The sequence below is a fragment of the Nothobranchius furzeri genome, chromosome 6 (assembly GCF_043380555.1).
Source record: "Nothobranchius furzeri strain GRZ-AD chromosome 6, NfurGRZ-RIMD1, whole genome shotgun sequence".
Lineage (NCBI taxonomy): Eukaryota > Metazoa > Chordata > Actinopteri > Cyprinodontiformes > Nothobranchiidae > Nothobranchius > Nothobranchius furzeri.
Genome location: NC_091746.1, coordinates 34,649,326 through 34,668,868, shown reverse-complemented (window position 1 = coordinate 34,668,868; position 19,543 = coordinate 34,649,326). Strand labels below are relative to the sequence as shown.

Below are 19,543 nucleotides of genomic sequence, written 5' to 3'. Positions count from 1 at the left end.
GTTCAGGTTATACCAAACAAATCTTTTTTTTATTTAATCATCAAGTTACAGCTGAAAGTTTCAGGAATATTGAGTTACAAGTAAGGCACAGCTGTGTTATATGATAAAAGTTTTATTGTAATTTTACAAGTAGAGAAATCATTTTCAAGATTGCATTTTATACATATGCAACAAACAAAACATTGCTGCATCCAGGGTCATGACAATAGAACAATATTTTTGTAGCTTAATGCTAAATGTTTTTTTCCTGTCACTTGCTTAAGTTCAAGATGTTATTAATAAAATTTAAAAAAAAAAACTTAAAACATTTTATTGAATTCACAAATGATTGTAACCTATATTAACACGTTAGACTTGCAGGTTTTAAATAATAAAAAAAACATCAAATTGCAACAAAACTTTCATTATTCTCACAAATTTGGGAATTTCAATATCCAAGAGAATAAGAAAGGGCATTTAGATTTTTAGTACACACAAGAAGATTACTATAATTTTAACTTAAGAAGGTTTAATTCTTTTAGTTTGCCATCGAAGAATATTAACATGCAAACATTTTCAAATGCTCATGAGTCATTTAATCTGTACTTTCAAGTTCAGATGTGGTAAGAGAAAACATGGAGATTAAAATAACGTGTTCAGTTAGATAATGGAGACTTATCAAGATCCTTCACAGACATTTTATACAAGTCATTGATGACATGATGCAAAAAATGAAAGATTTTATTATAGCCAATGGTTTGCATGTAATGCCGTGTGGCTAAATAACTGTCAATCCCAAGATTGACCTCAGTGGATCCACAGCTGCACAGAGTCCAGAATATTCTCCTGGACTTAGCGGGCATTCAACTTCTGGAACTTGAGCACCAGAGTTGTGTTCATTGTCGATGAGTCCACTGGATTCCCATTCAATCTGTGGAATGTAAAGCTCCTGCAATAAAATGATTGTGGGCTAGGCACAGAATACGTTCTTCTGACCACACAACGGAGATGGGACGTTCAGGAAACCACGCCTGCAGTGTCTAATCTGCACATAGAGGACCGAACACGCTCCCACTGAAGTCTATATCCTTGTGACTTCAGCAGACCTTTCATAATGGTGACTTGAAAAGCGCTATATAAGTTCAATGCATTATTATTATTATCAATCTATACCCTGCATTTGGGTTTCTGGCATGGATCTGTGACACTAGAGAGTCTAGCTCATCGTGAGTCATGGTGCTGTAAGTTTGGCTCACATTTAAACCCCATTCTTTCACTCGCCTGTGTAATGTAACTCTAGATATCCCCAGCAGCTGTGCAATACACGTGACAGGTAAACCTAAAGAAATGAGGTGTTCTGTGTATTTCTCAGGAATAAGTAGTTTGGGACGACCAATGGCTCCTCTTTCGTGAGCAACAATAATTTGTGCTTTTTTATTTTGACTGCAGGTCTCTGATAAACTTGGGCAAGTGCATTTAAAATGTCCTGAGGGACGTCAAACTGGTTTGAGATAGCACCCAGAATAACCAGCTCCTGACAACATACAAATTCCAAAAAATCGAGATCTAGAGGAACTCGATCAAGCCAATTAGAGGAACGGTTGTAAAGTCTTTCAAGCAGATAGTTGAGCAGCAGTTCCTGAAAAACAAAAATGAAGGGTTACTAAAAGAGCAATCAAATGCAATTTTAAATATCACATGTAACAGTTGTTATTAATAGGATCCCCGAGAAAGGAAACAAGAGTTAAAGGTTTCAAATGATTACTTTTTATTGTTTTACTGGTGATTAAAAAAACTAATTGCAACTATCAGGCTGATATCTAAAATGTTTATTTTTTTAATCAGAAGTTGGTTAGTTGGTGCTGCCTAATCGTTGCAGCTTCGATGGCCAGCAATTAGTAACTCCCTTATACATGTAATTCAAGCAATATACACGCAATTTAAAAAGTAAAATGCTCATTATACAACTTATAAGTATAATTATAACTTTGCCGCACGTCACGTGACCATCACGGGAGCCCTGGTCACGTGACGCAAGTCAGCTCCATTTAACTGTTTTCTTTGACCAAGGAAGGACAGTGTCCTCAAAGCCTTGACATTGAGAAACACCCCTGGGATTATACCCAAACACAGTGGCCTTAATGCAAGACTTCAGTGTTAGCAGTGACGTTTTTGTTTCTGCTAACTTAGCAAAGCAGCTCATATAAACTTTAGCTAGACTACATATTTGTACAAATATCTTATAAGGCCTTAATAATGGTATAAATAGCATGACGTTATGTTAGTGTGTCACCTTGTTTAAATAAAAAGACGAGGAAATGACTAAAATAAGTTTAGAAAGTCCTTTGAAATGTACTTACCCCAGCTCGTTCAGCCATCGCGAACTGCAGACAGCAGCGGACTGAAAGCCGAGGGAAAAACGCAGCTCTCACTCTGATTGGTTGAGCCTGTTGTCCTGGAAACCAGAGCCGGCCAATGACAACCCTTCCTCTGTGGCTCCTCCTTCCGCCCCCACCCTCGCCCTCATCCCCTGCTCCACTCGCCTCTGCAGATACACACAGCTGCAATTTGCAACACACAACCTGCCAGAAGTGTTTCAAAAGTCAGACTCGCGAGAGGAGAGTTGTGCGCTTGTAAAACAACAACTGAGCATGCGCAGAAACGTATTTGAGAAGTTGTATTTACTGGGTCGCAGAAGAAAATTTTACATGTAAGTTTATTTTGTTTCACATACAATTTACTTTTTCTTACAAGTACTATTTATCTTCACAATTTCACACATGTTGATGTGCAGCTTCTCACATTTTAATGCACAGACACTCACCTCAAAACTTCAAGCTCAGCTTTTACGGTACACACACTCACATCCAATCTTCAAGCCCACATTGTGTTGTACGGAATCAGACAACAAATTTACAAACTTGTGCATTTTGACACATATTAATCGTGAAAATAGTTTCAAAAATCAGATGTGTGAGAGGAAAGCTGTGCAACTGTAATAAAAAAGTTGAGCGTGTGCAGAAACAGATCTGTACACTTGTGTTTACAGACTTGTAGTTGAAAATGTCACACACAACTGTATTTTATTTCAAATGCATGTGAGTGTTTCTTACAGGTGCATATTTAGCTTTACAGGTTTACGGGTGTTGGTGTACAGCTCCTCACACTGTACTGCACGCACACACACACACTGTTTTCAAGCACCCATCATGTAGTACAAATACACACAACAGATCTACAGGTTTGTGCTTTTTGAAACAGATTGACCTTCATACTCATAGCGCCCTTGTGTGTCCTTTGTCTGCATCTCATTTATGTGTCTTCTGTTTGTAGCCCTTTAAAATCATTCCTCCCAGGTCCTGTGTCATTCATTCATCTCCAGCCTCTTTGTCCCCAGCTCGGTGTGTGTGTGTGTGTGTGTGTGTCATTCCCCTGCTCAGTGTTTGTGTGTGTGTGTGTATGCGTGTGTATGCTTGTCCTTCCCCATCTCTCTGTGTGTGTGTGTGTGTGTGTGTGTGTGTGTGTGTGTGTGTGTGTGTGTGTGTGTGTGTGTGTGTGTGTGTGTGTGTGTGTGTGTGTGTGTGTGTGTGTGTGTGTGTGTGTGTATGTGTGTGTGTGTGTGTGTGTGTCCTGCCCCAGTTCGGTGTTTGTGTGTGTGTGTGTGTGTGTGTGTGTGTGTGTGTGTGTGTGTGTGTGTGTGTGTGTGTGTGTGTGTGTGTGAGAGAGAGAGAGAGAGAGAGAGAGAGAGTCCTTCCCTCAGTCCTTAAGTTTAGTTTTGTGTTTTAGTTTTAGGTTTATCTCCCTCCTCTGGTTCTGGTTCCCCATTTAGATATTTGTTGTCACCTGCCTTCCCTCCAGCCCTCTCTCCACACACCTGCTTCCTGTTTCCCTAATTGTTCCTCCCAGTGTATTTAAGCCCTGTCTTGTCTCTGTGTTGTGTCGGTCCATTGTGGTAATTCTGTCAAGTCTTCTCGTGTCTCTAGTGTTTTTGGATCTCCAGATCATTGTCTGGATTTTTGGACTTTTGGCTTCCAGCCTTTTGGATTTATTTTTGTTGTTTGGTACATCCTACAAATAAAAGGATTTTTCCTTTTATATTCAACTCCTGCCTCGTGTCATCCTGGGTAACTGCATTTTGGGTCCTAACCATCGTTGAATCGTGACACATTTGTTCAAAAAATACACAATAACTTAAAGTGAATTAAGTGTTTTTGACCCGCTCCAGACTGGTGAATTTCAACACAGCAGCAGCGGCGATGGTACCATACCATACCACTTTATTTATAGAGTGATTTTAACACGACATTACAACCGACCAAAGCGCTGCACATAATAAACCAATACAGGCAGAAACAGCCACATATGTCATAAAAACAGTAAAATCACAAGAAACTAATCAGATTTTAAATTGAACATCAGAGGTGGAAAGAAGGATGACAGAATATGAGTTAATGATTTATGGTTTAGGAGTTAAAGACTAGGGAGAAGTATTGTGTTGTGTCCTTGGGCAAGACACTTAACCCACCTTGCCTGCTGGTGGTGGTCGGAGGGACCAGTGGTGCCTGTGTATGGCAGCCTCGCCTCTGTCAGTGCGCCCCAGGGCAGCTGTGGATACATTGTAGCTCATCACCATCAGTGTGTGAATGTGTGTGTGAATGATACACTGTAGTGTAAAGTAGGGATGGAGAGATTCATCGAGCTGAAACTGTTACAATACTAGATTGCTGCTTATGTGTATATATCCATGTACCTTTGTTATTTTTTCTTCAAATTATTCTTTTAAGTGTTGGTGCTGCTGTAAAGAGAGAACTTCTCTACTGTGGGATCAATAAAGTTTATTCTATTCTATTCTATTCTATTCTATTGTAGCATTATTAATCTACATAACTAGAATTTCACGCTGTTGCCATTTCAGCTTTGTTAAACCCTGAGAAAGATTAAACGAATTGGCAAAAAGATTAATATTTAATTTAAGAGATTTAAAATAACAGCAAAAGTTTATTTATTAATTCAGAAGATCTAAAGAGATCTTTGCTCGTTCAATGATCAATGTACACCACTTGTCATGGCTCGAGGTAAGTGCCTAACCCAAGACATGCAGAATCATCACACAAGTCCAAAGAATAAAGTAAAATGTCTTTATTATAAACGGAACTAAGAACTGCAACAGGGAAGTCCTGTGCTGAGGAGCCAAGACGGCTCGAGTCTTTGAGGTGTCGGTGCTGAGAGGAAGTGTAGCCGGGAAGGACGCTGAGCAGAGGATGAGAGATGTCGTAGGAGTGAGGCAGCAGAGGGAAATCCGAGCCGGAACGTCGGAGGAGGACGGGACGTGTAGAATAATCCAGAATTGGAGACAGCGAGGGTGAGATGATGATGAGGTGATCCTGAGCGAGGCAAACAGGTATAAGGGAATATCCAAATCCAAATCCGAAACTACGATCCAAGGTCAATAATCCAAACACGAGTTAAACAGGTTTCAAGGTTCAAGGTCGAGTGGCTGGTGCTACCTGAACTGGTACAATCATCCGGCGAAATGAAGTGTCTCCGTCCTCCTTTTAAACCCACGTTCCTGATTAGGGAATCGTCTGCAGCTGTAGTTCCCTCTGCTCCCCACCTGCGGAGAATGAACTCAGGTTCTGGTGAGAGGAGATGATGGAACTCACCTCTGCTCAGGGACATGACAGTGCCCCCCCCCCCCCCCCCCCCCCCCCTCAACGGACGCCCCCTGGCGTCCCAGCACGGGATCTGGAGGCCTCGAAGTCGGAGATTAGAGAGGGATCCTCGATGTAGGAACGGGGAACCCAGGAACGTTCCTCCGGACCGTATCCCTCCCAGTCCACGAGATACTGGAAACCCCGACCACGGGGGCGGGAGTCGAGGATGCGCCGAACCTTGTACACCAGTCCCCCTCTGTAGAGCCGAGCAGGAGGAGGCGGAGCCGGGGCCGGGCACAGAGGGCTGGAAACGACGGGCTTCACCAGGGAGACGTGGAACACAGGATGGATCCGGAGCGACGAAGGAAGCTCCAAACGCACGGTCGTCGGGCTAGGAACCGCCAATACTCTGAAGGGACCAAGGAACCTTGGAGAGAACTTCCTAGAGGTAGCCTTCAGCGGTACATCCCTGGAAGACAACCAGACCCTCTGACCAGGAGAGTAAGTGGGAGCTGGGCGGCGGTGTCGGTCAGCCAGTCGCTGGTTCCTCTCCGCGGTCCGTTGAAGGGCCGATCTCGTGGCGACCCAGGTGCGACGGGCCCGACGAAGGAACTGAGGAGTGGTGAGGGTGGTCTCTGCCTGAAGGGAGAACAGAGAGGGCTGATACCCGAGGGAGGATTCGAAGGGAGACTGACCTGTGGCGGAGGAGACATGGCTATTATGGGCATACTCGACCCAAGCCAAATGCTCGCTCCAGGTGGACGGGCTGGTGGCACAGACGCAGCGAAGCATAGCGTCCAGTTCCTGGTTCATCCGCTCGCATTGTCCATTGGTCTGTGGATGAAACCCCGAGGTCAGGGCCACCTGGGCACCCAAGGCAGTGGCGAATTCCTTCCAGACGCGGGATGCAAACTGGGGACCACGGTCAGAGAGGATCTCTGTTGGGATTCCGTGCAGACGAAAAACATGTTTTATTAACAACTGGGCCGTAACGGCAGAGGTAGGGAGGGCCTTTAACGGCACCAGATGACAGGCTTTGGAGAACCTGTCCACCACAGTCAAAATAACAGTAAAACCACGCGAAGGTGGCAAACCACAAACAAAGTCCAAGGCGATATGGGACCAAGGACGGGACGGTACTGGTAGAGGACAGAGCAGACCTGCAGGAGGCTGGTTAGAGCCCTTTTGCTGAGCACAGACATGGCAGGCCGACACATACTCCTTCACGTCTTTGTAGAGGGAGGACCACCAGAAAGATCGCCTGATCAGAGCCGCTGTGCGTCCCACTCCGGGGTGGATGGAAAATCTCCCGGTGTGAGCCCAGTGGATAACTTTTCCCCATAATCCTTGGGGAACAAACAGTTTGTTAGAGGGTCCGTTACCTGGCCCGGGATCAGTCTTAAGGGCCTCCAGGACCTGGTCTCTTATGGGCCAGGTTACTCCTGCGACAATGCAGGAGGTAGGCAGAATGGTGCAAGGAGCCGTCTCATCCTCAGCGGCGTACTGTCGGGACAGGGCGTCAGGCTTCACGTTCTTAGAACCCGGTCTATAGGATAGAACAAAATTAAAACGGGAGAAGAACAAAGACCACCTGTACTGTCGAGGATTTAGTCTTTTTGCCTCCTTTAGATAGATCAGGTTTTTATGATCAGTCCAAATGATGAAAGGTAGTTCAGCCCCCTCCAGCCAATGTCTCCACTCTTCTAAAGCCAGTTTTACAGCCAGTAACTCCCTGTCCCCAACGTCATACCTGCTCTCAGTGGGTGTTAAGCGCCGAGAGTAGAAGGCACATGGATGGAGTTTGTGGTCCTCCGATGATACCTGAGAGAGCACTGCCCCGACCCCGGTGTCCGAGGCGTCCACCTCCACGGTGAATTGCCGCTTGGGGTCTGGTCTAGAGAGGACGGGAGCCTCCGTGAACTTCTTCTTAAGTGTCCGAAATGCGGCTTCTGCTTCTGGAGACCAAGAAAAGGGCTTGACAACAGAGGTTAGGGCTGTCAAAGGGGCTGCGGTCTGGCTATAATTGCGGATAAACCGTCTGTAAAAGTTTGCAAAGCCCAGGAACCGCTGCAGCTGTTTCCTGGTGGTAGGGGTAGGCCACTCCGTTACAGCTTGGACCTTATCAGGATCCGCCCTCAACCGTCCACTCTCTAAAACAAATCCAAGAAACTTAACAACAGACACATGAAACTCACATTTCTCAGCTTTCACAAAAAGTATGTTCTCCAACAGCCGTTGGAGAACCAACCGAACGTGTCTTTTGTGTTGGGCCAAGGACCTAGAGAAAATCAAAATATCGTCAAGATATACAGTCACAAAGTCATTTATGTAGTCCCCCAACACAGAGTTCACAAGTCTCTGAAACACCGCTGGAGCATTGGTGAGACCAAAAGGCATCACTAAATATTCAAAGTGCCCCAGAGGTGTCTTAAACGCAGTCTTCCATTCGTCACCTTGGCGCACCCTGACCAAATATATGCGTTGCGGAGATCCAACCGCGTAAAAACGGTGGCATCCTGCACAGATTCAAAGGTAGACGAAAGCAGAGGAAGCGGGTACTTGTCCTTTACCGTTATTTGGTTTAAACCCCTGTAGTCTATGCAAGGGCGGAGCGAGCCATCCTTCTTGGCCACGAAGAAAAAACCAGCTCCCAGAGGCGAGGTGGATGGCCTGATAATGCCATTGGTCAAGGCCTCGTGGATGTACTGTCTCATACTGTCCTGTTCAGGCTTGGACAGACTGTAGAGGCGGCTGGTTGGGAGCGGAGCTCCTGGCAACAGGTCGATGCCAATATCAAACGGACGGTGAGGTGGTAACGTGGCTGCTTTATCTCTGCTAAACACCTGCTGTAAATCATGGTACTCACTAGGTACCTGGGTGAGATCTGGCGGCTCCCTAATAGTCCTTTCAGAGTCCTTAGATCCAGCTGCAGCAGAGGTTAAACAGGTTAGAAGACACTCCGGACTCCAGGTCTCGACACGGTTAGACCTCCAGTCCAGACATGGGTTGTGTTCCTCAAGCCAGGAATGGCCTAGAACTATTTGGTTCTGCGGAGAGGGAAACACAAACAGTGAGGTTGTCTCTGTGTGGTTACCTGAGACCTGGAGCTGGAGTGGTTCAGTTCGGAGAGTGATGGTGGACAGAGACCTCCCGTCTAGGGAGGACACAGTTAATGGTTCCAGCAGTGGAACTGTAGACAGACCCCACTTGCGGACCAGTTGCGGGTCCACCAATGACTGTTCACATCCAGAGTCCACAAGAGCAGTCGTCTGGTAGCGACGACCGTTAACAGTCAATGCACATTCTATAAGGAAACGTGAGGTTTCTTTACCTGTCTGACTGCCCACCAGGACTCCCGGAACTACTGGTGGGCATGCCCTTTTGACGCCGCAGGGCAGGATTGCACCATGTGTCCTGGTTTACCACAGTAAAGGCACAGCCCCTTGCTGAAGCGATGATGGCGTTCTTCCGGGGTGAGATGGGTACGTCCCACCTGCATAGGCTCCTCGGAGGCATCCAGAGGAGGAGACCTATAGGATGGGCGAGGTGCTGATGGTGGTGACAGATCCCTGGAAGATGTCTTCAGAAGCTCCCGATGTCTCTTGTCGATGGAGATGCATAAGGTGATCAACCCGTCCAGAGTTGGGGGTTCGGGGCAAAGAGCCAGCTGGTTCTTAACCCTGTCGTTTAAAGCCTCGATGAATACTGCTTTGGGAGCTTCATCCCCCCATGATGTCATCGCAGCCAAAGTCCTGAATTCCAGAGACATGTCAACCACTGACTTCCTTCCCTGCGAGAGGCGCAAAAGTCTCTTCCTGATGTCAGTGGTGGTCTCGGAACTGCAAAAAGTGAGTTTAAACTCCTCCAGAAAATCAGAGTAGGAACCAGACAGAAAATCGGAATTTCTACTCTTAGCCTCTGCCCACCTAAGTGCTTTTCCTCTAAGAAGTCCAATAATAAAAGAAATCTTCATAGAGTCAGTAGGAAAAGACTTGGGGGATTCTTCAAACGCTAGGCGGCACTGCAGTAAAAATCCAAAACAATCCTCGAACTCACCGGAAAAAGTCGGGCATTGCCGAGGAGGAGCCGAACGGCAGTGGGTGATTTCCGGAAGACAGCGCGCTTCCTGTCCGGGTGAAACCACTCCTCCAGAGGCGTGGGCGTGTAGTGCTGTTCCATACTCCGGAGCGGCGGCTGGCGCTGGAGCGAGGACGGAAGAGGAGAGTTGTTCCTGGAGCTGCTGCAGTACGGTCTCTAAACGTTGGTAACGTTGGTTGGAGATGGTGATCTGCTCCACGAGGACGGGGAGTGTCTGCTCCTGTTGGGACATCCGGGTAGCCAGATCCGCGAGTGCTGATTCCGCTGGGTTAGCTACGTGGCCGGATGATTCTGTCATGGCTCGAGGTAAGTGCCTAACCCAAGACATGCAGAATCATCACACAAGTCCAAAGAATAAAGTAAAATGTCTTTATTATAAACGGAACTAAGAACTGCAACAGGGAAGTCCTGTGCTGAGGAGCCAAGACGGCTCGAGTCTTTGAGGTGTCGGTGCTGAGAGGAAGTGTAGCCGGGAAGGACGCTGAGCAGAGGATGAGAGATGTCGTAGGAGTGAGGCAGCAGAGGGAAATCCGAGCCGGAACGTCGGAGGAGGACGGGACGTGTAGAATAATCCAGAATTGGAGACAGCGAGGGTGAGATGATGATGAGGTGATCCTGAGCGAGACAAACAGGTATAAGGGAATATCCAAATCCAAATCCGAAACTACGATCCAAGGTCAATAATCCAAACACGAGTTAAACAGGTTTCAAGGTTCAAGGTCGAGTGGCTGGTGCTACCTGAACTGGTACAATCATCCGGCGAAATGAAGTGTCTCCGTCCTCCTTTTAAACCCACGTTCCTGATTAGGGAATCGTCTGCAGCTGTAGTTCCCTCTGCTCCCCACCTGCGGAGAATGAACTCAGGTTCTGGTGAGAGGAGAGGATGGAACTCACCTCTGCTCAGGGACATGACACCACTCTGTGTTTTATTCAAAGAAGAGTCAGGTTTAAAAAGTTAAGAATTTATTACTAACAATTTAAAGATGACAAGTTAAAAGACAATTCATAAATGACAATTTATAAAAGCTTTGGTATTAAAAACTTGGTATTAAAGCAATCCGTGTCTGGATGAAACTAAACATGAAGTGTGTCTGTTTGGATGTGTGAATGTAGGTCTCAGAAGGTTTTTATCTTAGAGAGAGAAAAACGCGTTCTGGGTGAAAGAATTTGGTTTGCGGTTAAGCTAAATTATTTCTTAATAAAACAGGCATTTAGACGCAATCTGTGTTCTTGTCATGTTCCTGAGCCGAGGTGAGTGCTCCTTCCACGCTAACCAACTCTGAGGCAATTTTCCACAGGTGAGGAGCGGAGGGAGCTGCAGGTACGACTAATCTCCAATCCGGAGGACGGTTATAAAGGGAGGATGGAGACACCACACTATGCTGGATGATTGCACCTGTTAGGTAGCCCCAGCCTCTTGACTTCGTTTGCTCGTTTCGCTCATTAGAATTTGATATTGGATTTTTTTGGCTCTGAACCTTGGACTGTTTTTCTGGATTACGCTTTTTGGATTCTCCTCTGAACCCTGTTTGTTTATGCTGTCCAGGAAACTCCGCTCTACACACTACTCTCGCCGCTCGAACCCCAGATTTCCAGAACCACGTCCCATCCTCCTCTACAACGCCTGCCCGTTTATCTCCGCTGCCTCACCTTACAGGACTATAGCGTTTTCAAAACGAGATTTGCTGCAGCTTCCTGGGGAGGATAAAGGTCGTTTATAAGATCAGGCCATGGCGGTAATGTGGCGCAATCGTGGCAATTTTATGAAAGATTAGGTGATGCGGCATAAAGGGGGTTTGGGGGCAGTCAATGCGCTGCCGCAGACTTCCGTTTATCTTGGGCATAACTTGTTTTTTATTGCGATTGAAGCCGTGATTGTTAAGTTTTTTTTATAACAAGCAGCTCCTAAAGGTGTCTGTCCCCATCAGTCCCTGTGCAGTCTCTGGTGATCTGAGCTTCATCCCTCTGGGATTAATAAAGTATTATTGAATTGAATTGAACAGAGAGGCTTGTGGAGCGCTGTGGCTCTCCAGTTTGCCATGACAGCTGATTTTGTTCAAAAAGCAAACCTTATTGCCTGTGTTTACTTTCATTTTCAATAAATTTGCCAGCCAGAGCTCAGCAATAACTCTCCACGTCATCATGACATCTGCCTCTATTGCGCCAGGGCGCATACGACAGACCATTACCGCAATATTATTACCAAGCGAGGCGTAACGAGGCATACAACTCATGAAAACCCAAAATTCCTATCTTTAAAAATTTGCATCTTTCATCTGACCAATAAAAGAGAAGTGATTTTAATACAAAAAAAGTCAACCTTCAAATAATTATGTTCAGTTATGCACTCAATACTTGGTCGGGAATCCTTTTGCAGAAATGACTGCTTCAATGCGGCGTGGCATGGAGGCTATCAGCCTGTGGCTCTGCTGAGGTGTTATGGAGGCCCAGGATGCTTCGATAGCGGCCTTAAACTCATCCAGAGTGTTGGGTCTTGCGTCTCTCAACTTTCTCTTCACAATATCGCACAGATTCTCTATGGGGTTCAGGTCAGGAGAGTTGGCAGGCCAATTGAGCACAGTAATACCATGGCCAGTAAACCATTTACCAGTGGGTTTGGCACTGTGAGCAGGTGCCAGGTCGTGCTGAAAAATGAAATCTTCATCTCCATAAAGCTTTTCAGCAGATGGAAGCATGAAGTGCTCCAAAATCTCCTGATAGCTAGCAGCATTGACCCTGCCCTTGATAAAACACAGTGGACCAACACCAGCAGCTGACATGGCACCCCAGACCATCACTGACTGTGGGTACTTGACACTGGACTTCAGGCATTTTGGCATTTCCCTCTACCCAGTCTTCCTCCAGACTCTGGCACCATGATTTCCGAATGACGTCAAAAATTTGCTTTCATCAGAAAAAAGTACTTTGGACCACTGAGCAACAGCTGCTTCTCTGTAGCCCAGGTCAGGTGCTTCCACTGCTGTTTCTGGTTCAAAAGTGGCTTGACCTGGGGAATGCGGCACCTGTAGCCCATTTCCTGCTCACGCCTGTACACGGTGGCTCTGGATGATTCTACTCCAGACTCAGTCCACTGCTTCCGCAGGTCCCCCAAGGTCTGGAATCGGTCCTTCTCCACAATCTTCCTCAGGGTCCGGTCACCTCTTCTCGTTGTGCAGCGTTTTCTGCCACACTTTTTCCTTCCCACAGACTTCCCACTGAGGTGCCTTGATACAGCACTCTGGGAACAGCCTATTCGTTCAGAAATGTCTTTGTGTCTTACCCTCTTGCTTGAGAGTGTCAATGATGGCCTTCTGGACAGCAGTCAGGTCGGCAGTCTTACCCATGATTGCAGTTTTGAGTAATGGACCAGGCTGGGAGTTTTTAAAAGTCTCAGGAATATTTTGCAGATGTTTAGAGTTAATTCGCTGATTCAGATGATTAGGTTAATAGCTCATTTAGAGAACCTTTTCATGATATGCTAATTTTTTTAGATAGGAATTTTGGGTTTTCATGAGCTGTCAAAATCTTCAATATTAGAAACAATAAAAGGCTTGAGCTACTTCAGCTGTGTGTAATGAATCTAATATATATGAAAGTCTAATGTTTATCAGTTTATTACAGAAAATAATGAACTTTATCACAATATGCAAATTCTATGAGAAGGACCTGTATATATAGCCCTCTCCCTGGGCTGTCACCTTACGGTGGTGGAGGGGTTTGAGTGTCTCAAAGATCCTAGGAGCCAAGTGGTCTGAGGCTTTCTGCCTCTGGTAGGGTCACCCATGGTAAACAGGTTCTAGGTGAGGGATCAGACAAAGAGCAGCCCGAAGACCTCTTATGATGAATTATATAAATGGAAACAGTGTTCCCTCGCCCAGACGTGGGTCATCGGGGCCCCCCTCTGGAGCCAGGCCTGGAGGTGGGGCGTGTTAGTGAGCACCTGGTGGCCAGGCTTTCACCCATGGAGCCCGGCCGGGCACATCCCAAAGAGGAAACGTGGGTCCCCCTTCCCATGGGCTCACCACTCATGGGAGGGGCCAAAGGGGTCGGGTGCAGTGTGTGACGGGTGGTAGTCGAGGGCGGGGACCTTGGCGGTCTGATCCTCGGCTACAGAAGCTGGCTCTTGGCACATGGAATGTCACCTCTCTGGTGAGGAAGGAGCCTGAGTTGGTGTGTGAGGTTGAGAGGTTCCGACTAGATATAGTCGGACTCACCTCAACGCATGTTTCCTTGAGAGGGGTTGGACTTTCTACCACTCTGGAGTTGCTACCACTGAGAGGCGCCGAGCAGGGGTGGGCATACTAGTTGCTCCCCATCTTGGTGCCTGTACGTTGGGGTTTACCCCAGTGAATGAGAGGGTAGCATCCCTCCGCCTACGTGTGGGGGGACGGGTTCTGACTGTGGTCTGTGCTTATGCACCAAACTACAGTTCAGACTATCCACCCTTTTTGGAGACCTTGGAGAAAAAGGGGGACCGCAGGGTGTGATCCAATTACAGGGGGATCACACTCCTGAGCCTTCCTGGTAATGTCTACTCAGGGGTTCTGGAGAGGAGGGTCCGTCAGATTGTTGAACCTCAGATTCAGGAGGAGCAATGTAGTTTTTGTCCTGGCCGTGGAACACTGGATCAGCTCTAGGCCCTTAGGGGGATCCTGGAGGGTGCGTGGGAATTTGCCCAACCCGTCTACATGTGTTTTATGGATTTGGAGAAGGCGTTTGACCGCGTCCCTTGGGGGGGCCCTGTGGGGGGTACTCCGGGTGTATGGGGTACCAGGCCCTCTGATACGGGCTGTTAGGTCCCTGTATGACTGATGTCAGAGCTTGGTCCACAAGAAAAAGGGTAGAATGCCTTCTCCGGGTCAGGGATGAGGTCCTCCCCCAAGTGGAGGAGTTTAAGTATCTCGGGGTGCTGTTCATGAGTGAGGGAATACTGGAGCGTGAGATCGATAGGCGGATTGGTGCTGCATCTGCAGTGATGCGGGCATTGTACCAATCTGTCGTGGTGAAGAGAGAGCTGAGTCAGAAGGCGAAGCTCTCGATTTACCGGTCGATCTACGTTCCTACCCTCACCTATGGTCATGAGCTTTAGGCAGTGACCAAAAGAATGAGACTGCGGATACAAGCGGCCGAAATGAGTTTTCTCCAAAGAGTGGCTGGGCTCTCCCTTAGAGATAGGGTGAAAAGCTCGGTCATCTGGGAGGGGCTCGGAGTAGACCAACTGCTACTCCACATTGAGAGGAGCCAGTTGAGGTGGCTCGGGCATCTGGTCAACATGCCTCCTGGACGCCTCACTGGTGAGGTTTTCCAGGCACGTCCAACCGGGAACAGACCTAAAGGTAGACCCAGGACACATTGGAGGGACTATGTCTCTCACCTGGCCAGGGAACGCCTTGGGATTCCCCCGGAGGAGCTGGCCCAAGTGGCTGGGGAGAGGGAAGTCTGGCCCTCTCGCCTTAGGCTACTGCCCCCGCAACCCGACTCCGGATAAGCGGATGAAAATGGATGGATGGACATATATATATATATATATATATATATATATATATATATATATATATATATATATATATATATATATATATATATATATATATATACATATATATATATATATATATATATATATATATATATATATATTACTGTAAGTGCATCCATAAATCAGAACAGATCCACTCTCTCTAAGTAGTTTAACTCTGAGTCTTGATGGATGAGCTTCACAACAAAAGCACCAAAGCCTCTCTTGTCTTATTTCTGCTTTTGTTTTTGTTGGCGAAAGTTTCTCTGTGAAAATCTAACTGAGGAGGCGACACATGAAACAGTTGAGTCATTTGAAAGGATTTCCAGGGGTGCGATAAGATCCTTTGTGAATGTGGCCTCTGGTTTTGACATCTGTCAGAACAGTTACAGATTAAAACAAAAGCAGACAAACAATGCAGACTAATTAGCACAGCTCAGTTCTCTTTTCAAAACCAACATCTCGCTTTAGGCAAATTCATCTTTGTTCACACATGCTCTAAAGTTAACATCTGATGTAAATATGGACACCTTGACATCAAAAAGAAGACGCTGTCCGTCAATGTGATTCTTGAACACAGTGAAACAAAGGGACATACATACAGTAGTTTGTATTCAAGACTAAATTGGAATAATTGACCGTTGTATGTTTACGTTTATTTATTTATTTATTTGGCAGGCGCTTTTATCCAAAGCGACATACAATTTTTAACTTGTAGGGCATGTTGTGATCTGTAGGGGAAACCCGAGTACACGGAGGAAACTCACGCGTGCATGTGGAGAACATGCAACTCCACGCAGAAAGGCCACAGCTGAGTTTTGAACCTGCAACCTTCTTGTTGAGAGGCAACAGTGCTAACAACTGTGCCACCATGCAGCCATAACCTTTTAGTTTTGACTTTTTGGTTGTCTGTTGATTTTAATTAGCCCGACTTTCCAAAAGGAAGTTCAGTTTATTGAGGGTATCACATCTCAAACAGGACTGAGGGAATTCTGAGTACAGAAGCAGCTATTTAAAACAGTTAAATCTTTTTTATTTTCGTCTTTCTTAGCCTGTTCATCCTTTATTGTTCATCACCCATCAGTTTGTATCTTATACTGGCTCTGTCACTGATCAGAGAATATATATTTCAGTGTTTGTGTCGAAAGGCTGCACATTTTCCCAAATCAGACTTAAGTGTATGATTGTATTCCACTGACCAGCGTAACATTTAGCACCTGTGCTGTGGAAAACCTGTCAGATTCAGATAGCATCACATCAGGTAAGTAAAGAAGGAAGAAAGATACCTGGTAGAGAAATAACAAGGATAAATAAAGGCAAATACACACGCCACTCACTGGGAGCCTGACTTAGTGAATGTGGATAGAGAGTTATTATTTCTGATGATGGTGATAATCATAATAAACTTAGTTTTTACTCATGATACCTTTTATCAGTTTGTGTTCCAATAAAAATCTCTAAAGCCTAATGCATTAGTACTTCTGTGTGTGTGTGTGTGTGTGTGTGTGTGTGTGTGTGTGTGTGTGTGTGTGTGTGTGTGTGTGTGTGTGTGTGTGTGTGTGTGTGTGTGCAGTGATGGTTACTTGAAATGACTCCATTTTGTCATTCATATTTGTGCATTTTATTTACTGGCTTGAATGAGAATTTCTTTATTTGATTTATTTCTATCACAAACAAGCGTAGTGGAATACAAAACAGGGAAGACAAAAAACAACGAGCCTGCAAAGGGGTAGAGGTACAAAACTTCTTCCCATACCCCTTTTTAACTCTTTACAGCAAACACAGGGATGTTTGGATTACATATGTGATACAATTCAGATAAATGATGATTAATAGGATCTAAAGCTACCCAAACACTCCATAACTCTTTCCAACACCTCTGTCCCATCTTTTAAATATTTAACTTAACTATTTCCTCTGTTATAATCATTGTTACAATACCTCATCCAACATTTATTTCTCAAACATTTTCTTTTTATATTGTTCTGCAGAATTGCTTATATTTAATCTCTGCTTCAACTCTTCTCATGCCGTTCCATAAATCTACTCTACAAACTGATCTGTTCATACCGCTCCGTGTACAAACAGTGTTTTTTAAAACTAAGTTGAACTCTTGATTTCTATCCCTTTATATGTTGTTGATCTGGGTTCATGGATTTCACAAGTATCTAGTCTTGTTTGTTTTAAATGAGTTGAGTGTGTGTCAATGCATGTGGATTATTTTTTTTTTTTGACAGTTCTATTAACCTAGCAAGTTAAAATTCTACAGTTATGAGCTTCCTCTTCAGCCGTTTAAAACATAACGGTTTGCCACAATGTGCATTGTTTAATGCCATGTCGGCCAAGTCCACAAGTTGATGCATCCAATATATCCTTGATATAACGATATAACACATCAGGTAACTTGGAGCATACTAGCATGAGAGCATTCTTAGGACAGGAACAGTCCTTAGTCCAATGATGATGACGTTTCACACGGACAGGAGTACACAAGTGCAGACAAGTATGCATATTGATAAATGGCCCAAGTATAAATCATCCAAAAATGATGCAAAAACATTTCAAACAAGCACCATTCCTGAGTCACCCCATGTTTATCATTTTTCTCTGTTGCAGTTTTTCATCTTCATAGAAGAGCAGCTCTCCTGTAATAGAACTAAGCCCTCCCAACATCTCTATAGAGCGTTTTGATTGGCCCAGGCTAAACTGAGCTAATGGTAGACCTGCTGTGGCCATGGAGCTGGACTGAACTTCAGAGCAAAATCCATAGCTACTGTTACAGTTTGTCCAGATTTCTAGGCTACAGTTCTATAGAACGCTTATCAATTCAGTTTATTTACTTAGAGCCAAATTCCAACAAGAGTCATCTCAAAGCACTTCACGCAGTAAACATTCCAATGCAGGTCAGTTCATTAAGCCAATCAGTAAAAAGTTTCCTATATAAGGAACCCAGCAGGCTGCATCGAGTCACTGACTTAGTGTCCGAGTCTTTACAGCAATCCTCATTCTAAGCAAGCATGCAGCAACAGAGGTGAGGAAAACTCAGGTGCATGTGTTGTGAACCGAGCTGAGGATAAATTAGGCAGCAACCAAAATACAAAAATCTCTCATTACATAGCTTTACATCCAGAGTGTGGCTGCTGCAGCAGTTTAATTCCACCAATGTATAAAAGTACATCAGCTTACTGGGTTTCTGGTCTGTTTTGTGAAATAAACAGGAATCTCACACCTAGATGCAGCACAAACTCCCACTTTTATAGAGGCAACCCTCTATACAACTAGAGCTGGAATCTCCAACACACACCTAATATGTGAGCTGCAACAAATTTGTGTTTGCTCAGTGGATAATGTGGTGTCTGATGCCTTAAATACAAACGTCCTGTTTTGTGTGTTGCAGTTGTCTGTATCTGTATACAGAGCAAAGCATTTGCTCATATATGTTTGCTCTGTGGTTGTAGTTTAGAGCTTTAGAAAGTTTTTTCACACACTATTCAGTGTTTGTGATAAATCAGCATGATAAGGGTGAGGATAAGATATTTTCAGATCAGACATTGGTATGGCTTTCTGGTGCCATCCAAAGGCTTTGCGAAAGATCTGTTGATTTTTTTCTTTGGCTTATTTTACATTTAGGTGAAAAGTTATTCCCAATCAATCTAAATGGTGGTCAAGTTGTGGAGAAAGTGTCAATGTTGGGGAAAGCCAGCTGATAAATTAGGCGTGATTTGAAATCCTGAAGAGAAGGCGCTTGCTTCCCTGTCAGGGGGAGCTCGTTCCACAGTGTAGGGGGCATTACTGAGAATGCGCTGTCCCTCCTTGATCTCAGCTTAGAGAGGGGAACCTCCAGCAGCTCCTGCTCAGCAGAGCAAAGGGCATGAGCAGGGACAGCAGCTCAGCCAGATATAGGGGAGAGCTACCCTGCAGAACCCTGAAAACATGGAGTAAAATCTTAAATCTGGCCTGAAAAAACACCGGGAGCCAGTGCAGATAATCCAGCACTGGCGTGATGTTGTCCCTCCTTCTTGTACCGGTCAGGAATCTGGCAGCAGAGTTCTGGACTAGCTGGAGCCGTGAAGTCGCTGCCTGACTCAGCCCGGCATATAAAAGCATTACAAAAGTCAAGGGGGGACAATATCACAAAAGAATAAGGATTATCAAATTAAGTCTCTGATATCAATAGCTTCCTTCAGAGGGATAGCTTGTGGAGGTGAGGGAGTTGTTTTTAAACAATAAAAGTCTCAGTCCACACTGAGATTCAGCCCAGAATCTGTAGCCGATTGTTTGATCAGGGTAAACA

The 19,543-nt window shown here is 45.3% G+C and overlaps 1 long non-coding RNA gene across 1 annotated transcript; it reads right to left on the bottom strand.

The window, feature by feature from the left end:
* Window positions 1-702: 702 nt before the first annotated feature.
* LOC129167149 (uncharacterized) lies at window positions 703-2,439 on the bottom strand. Its single transcript, XR_008565990.2, has 2 exons — window positions 2,340-2,439; window positions 703-1,618 (listed from the first exon to the last, which is right to left on the bottom strand). It is a non-coding gene; the product is annotated as an uncharacterized lncRNA (long non-coding RNA).
* Between the last annotated feature and the right edge of the window lie 17,104 nt (window positions 2,440-19,543).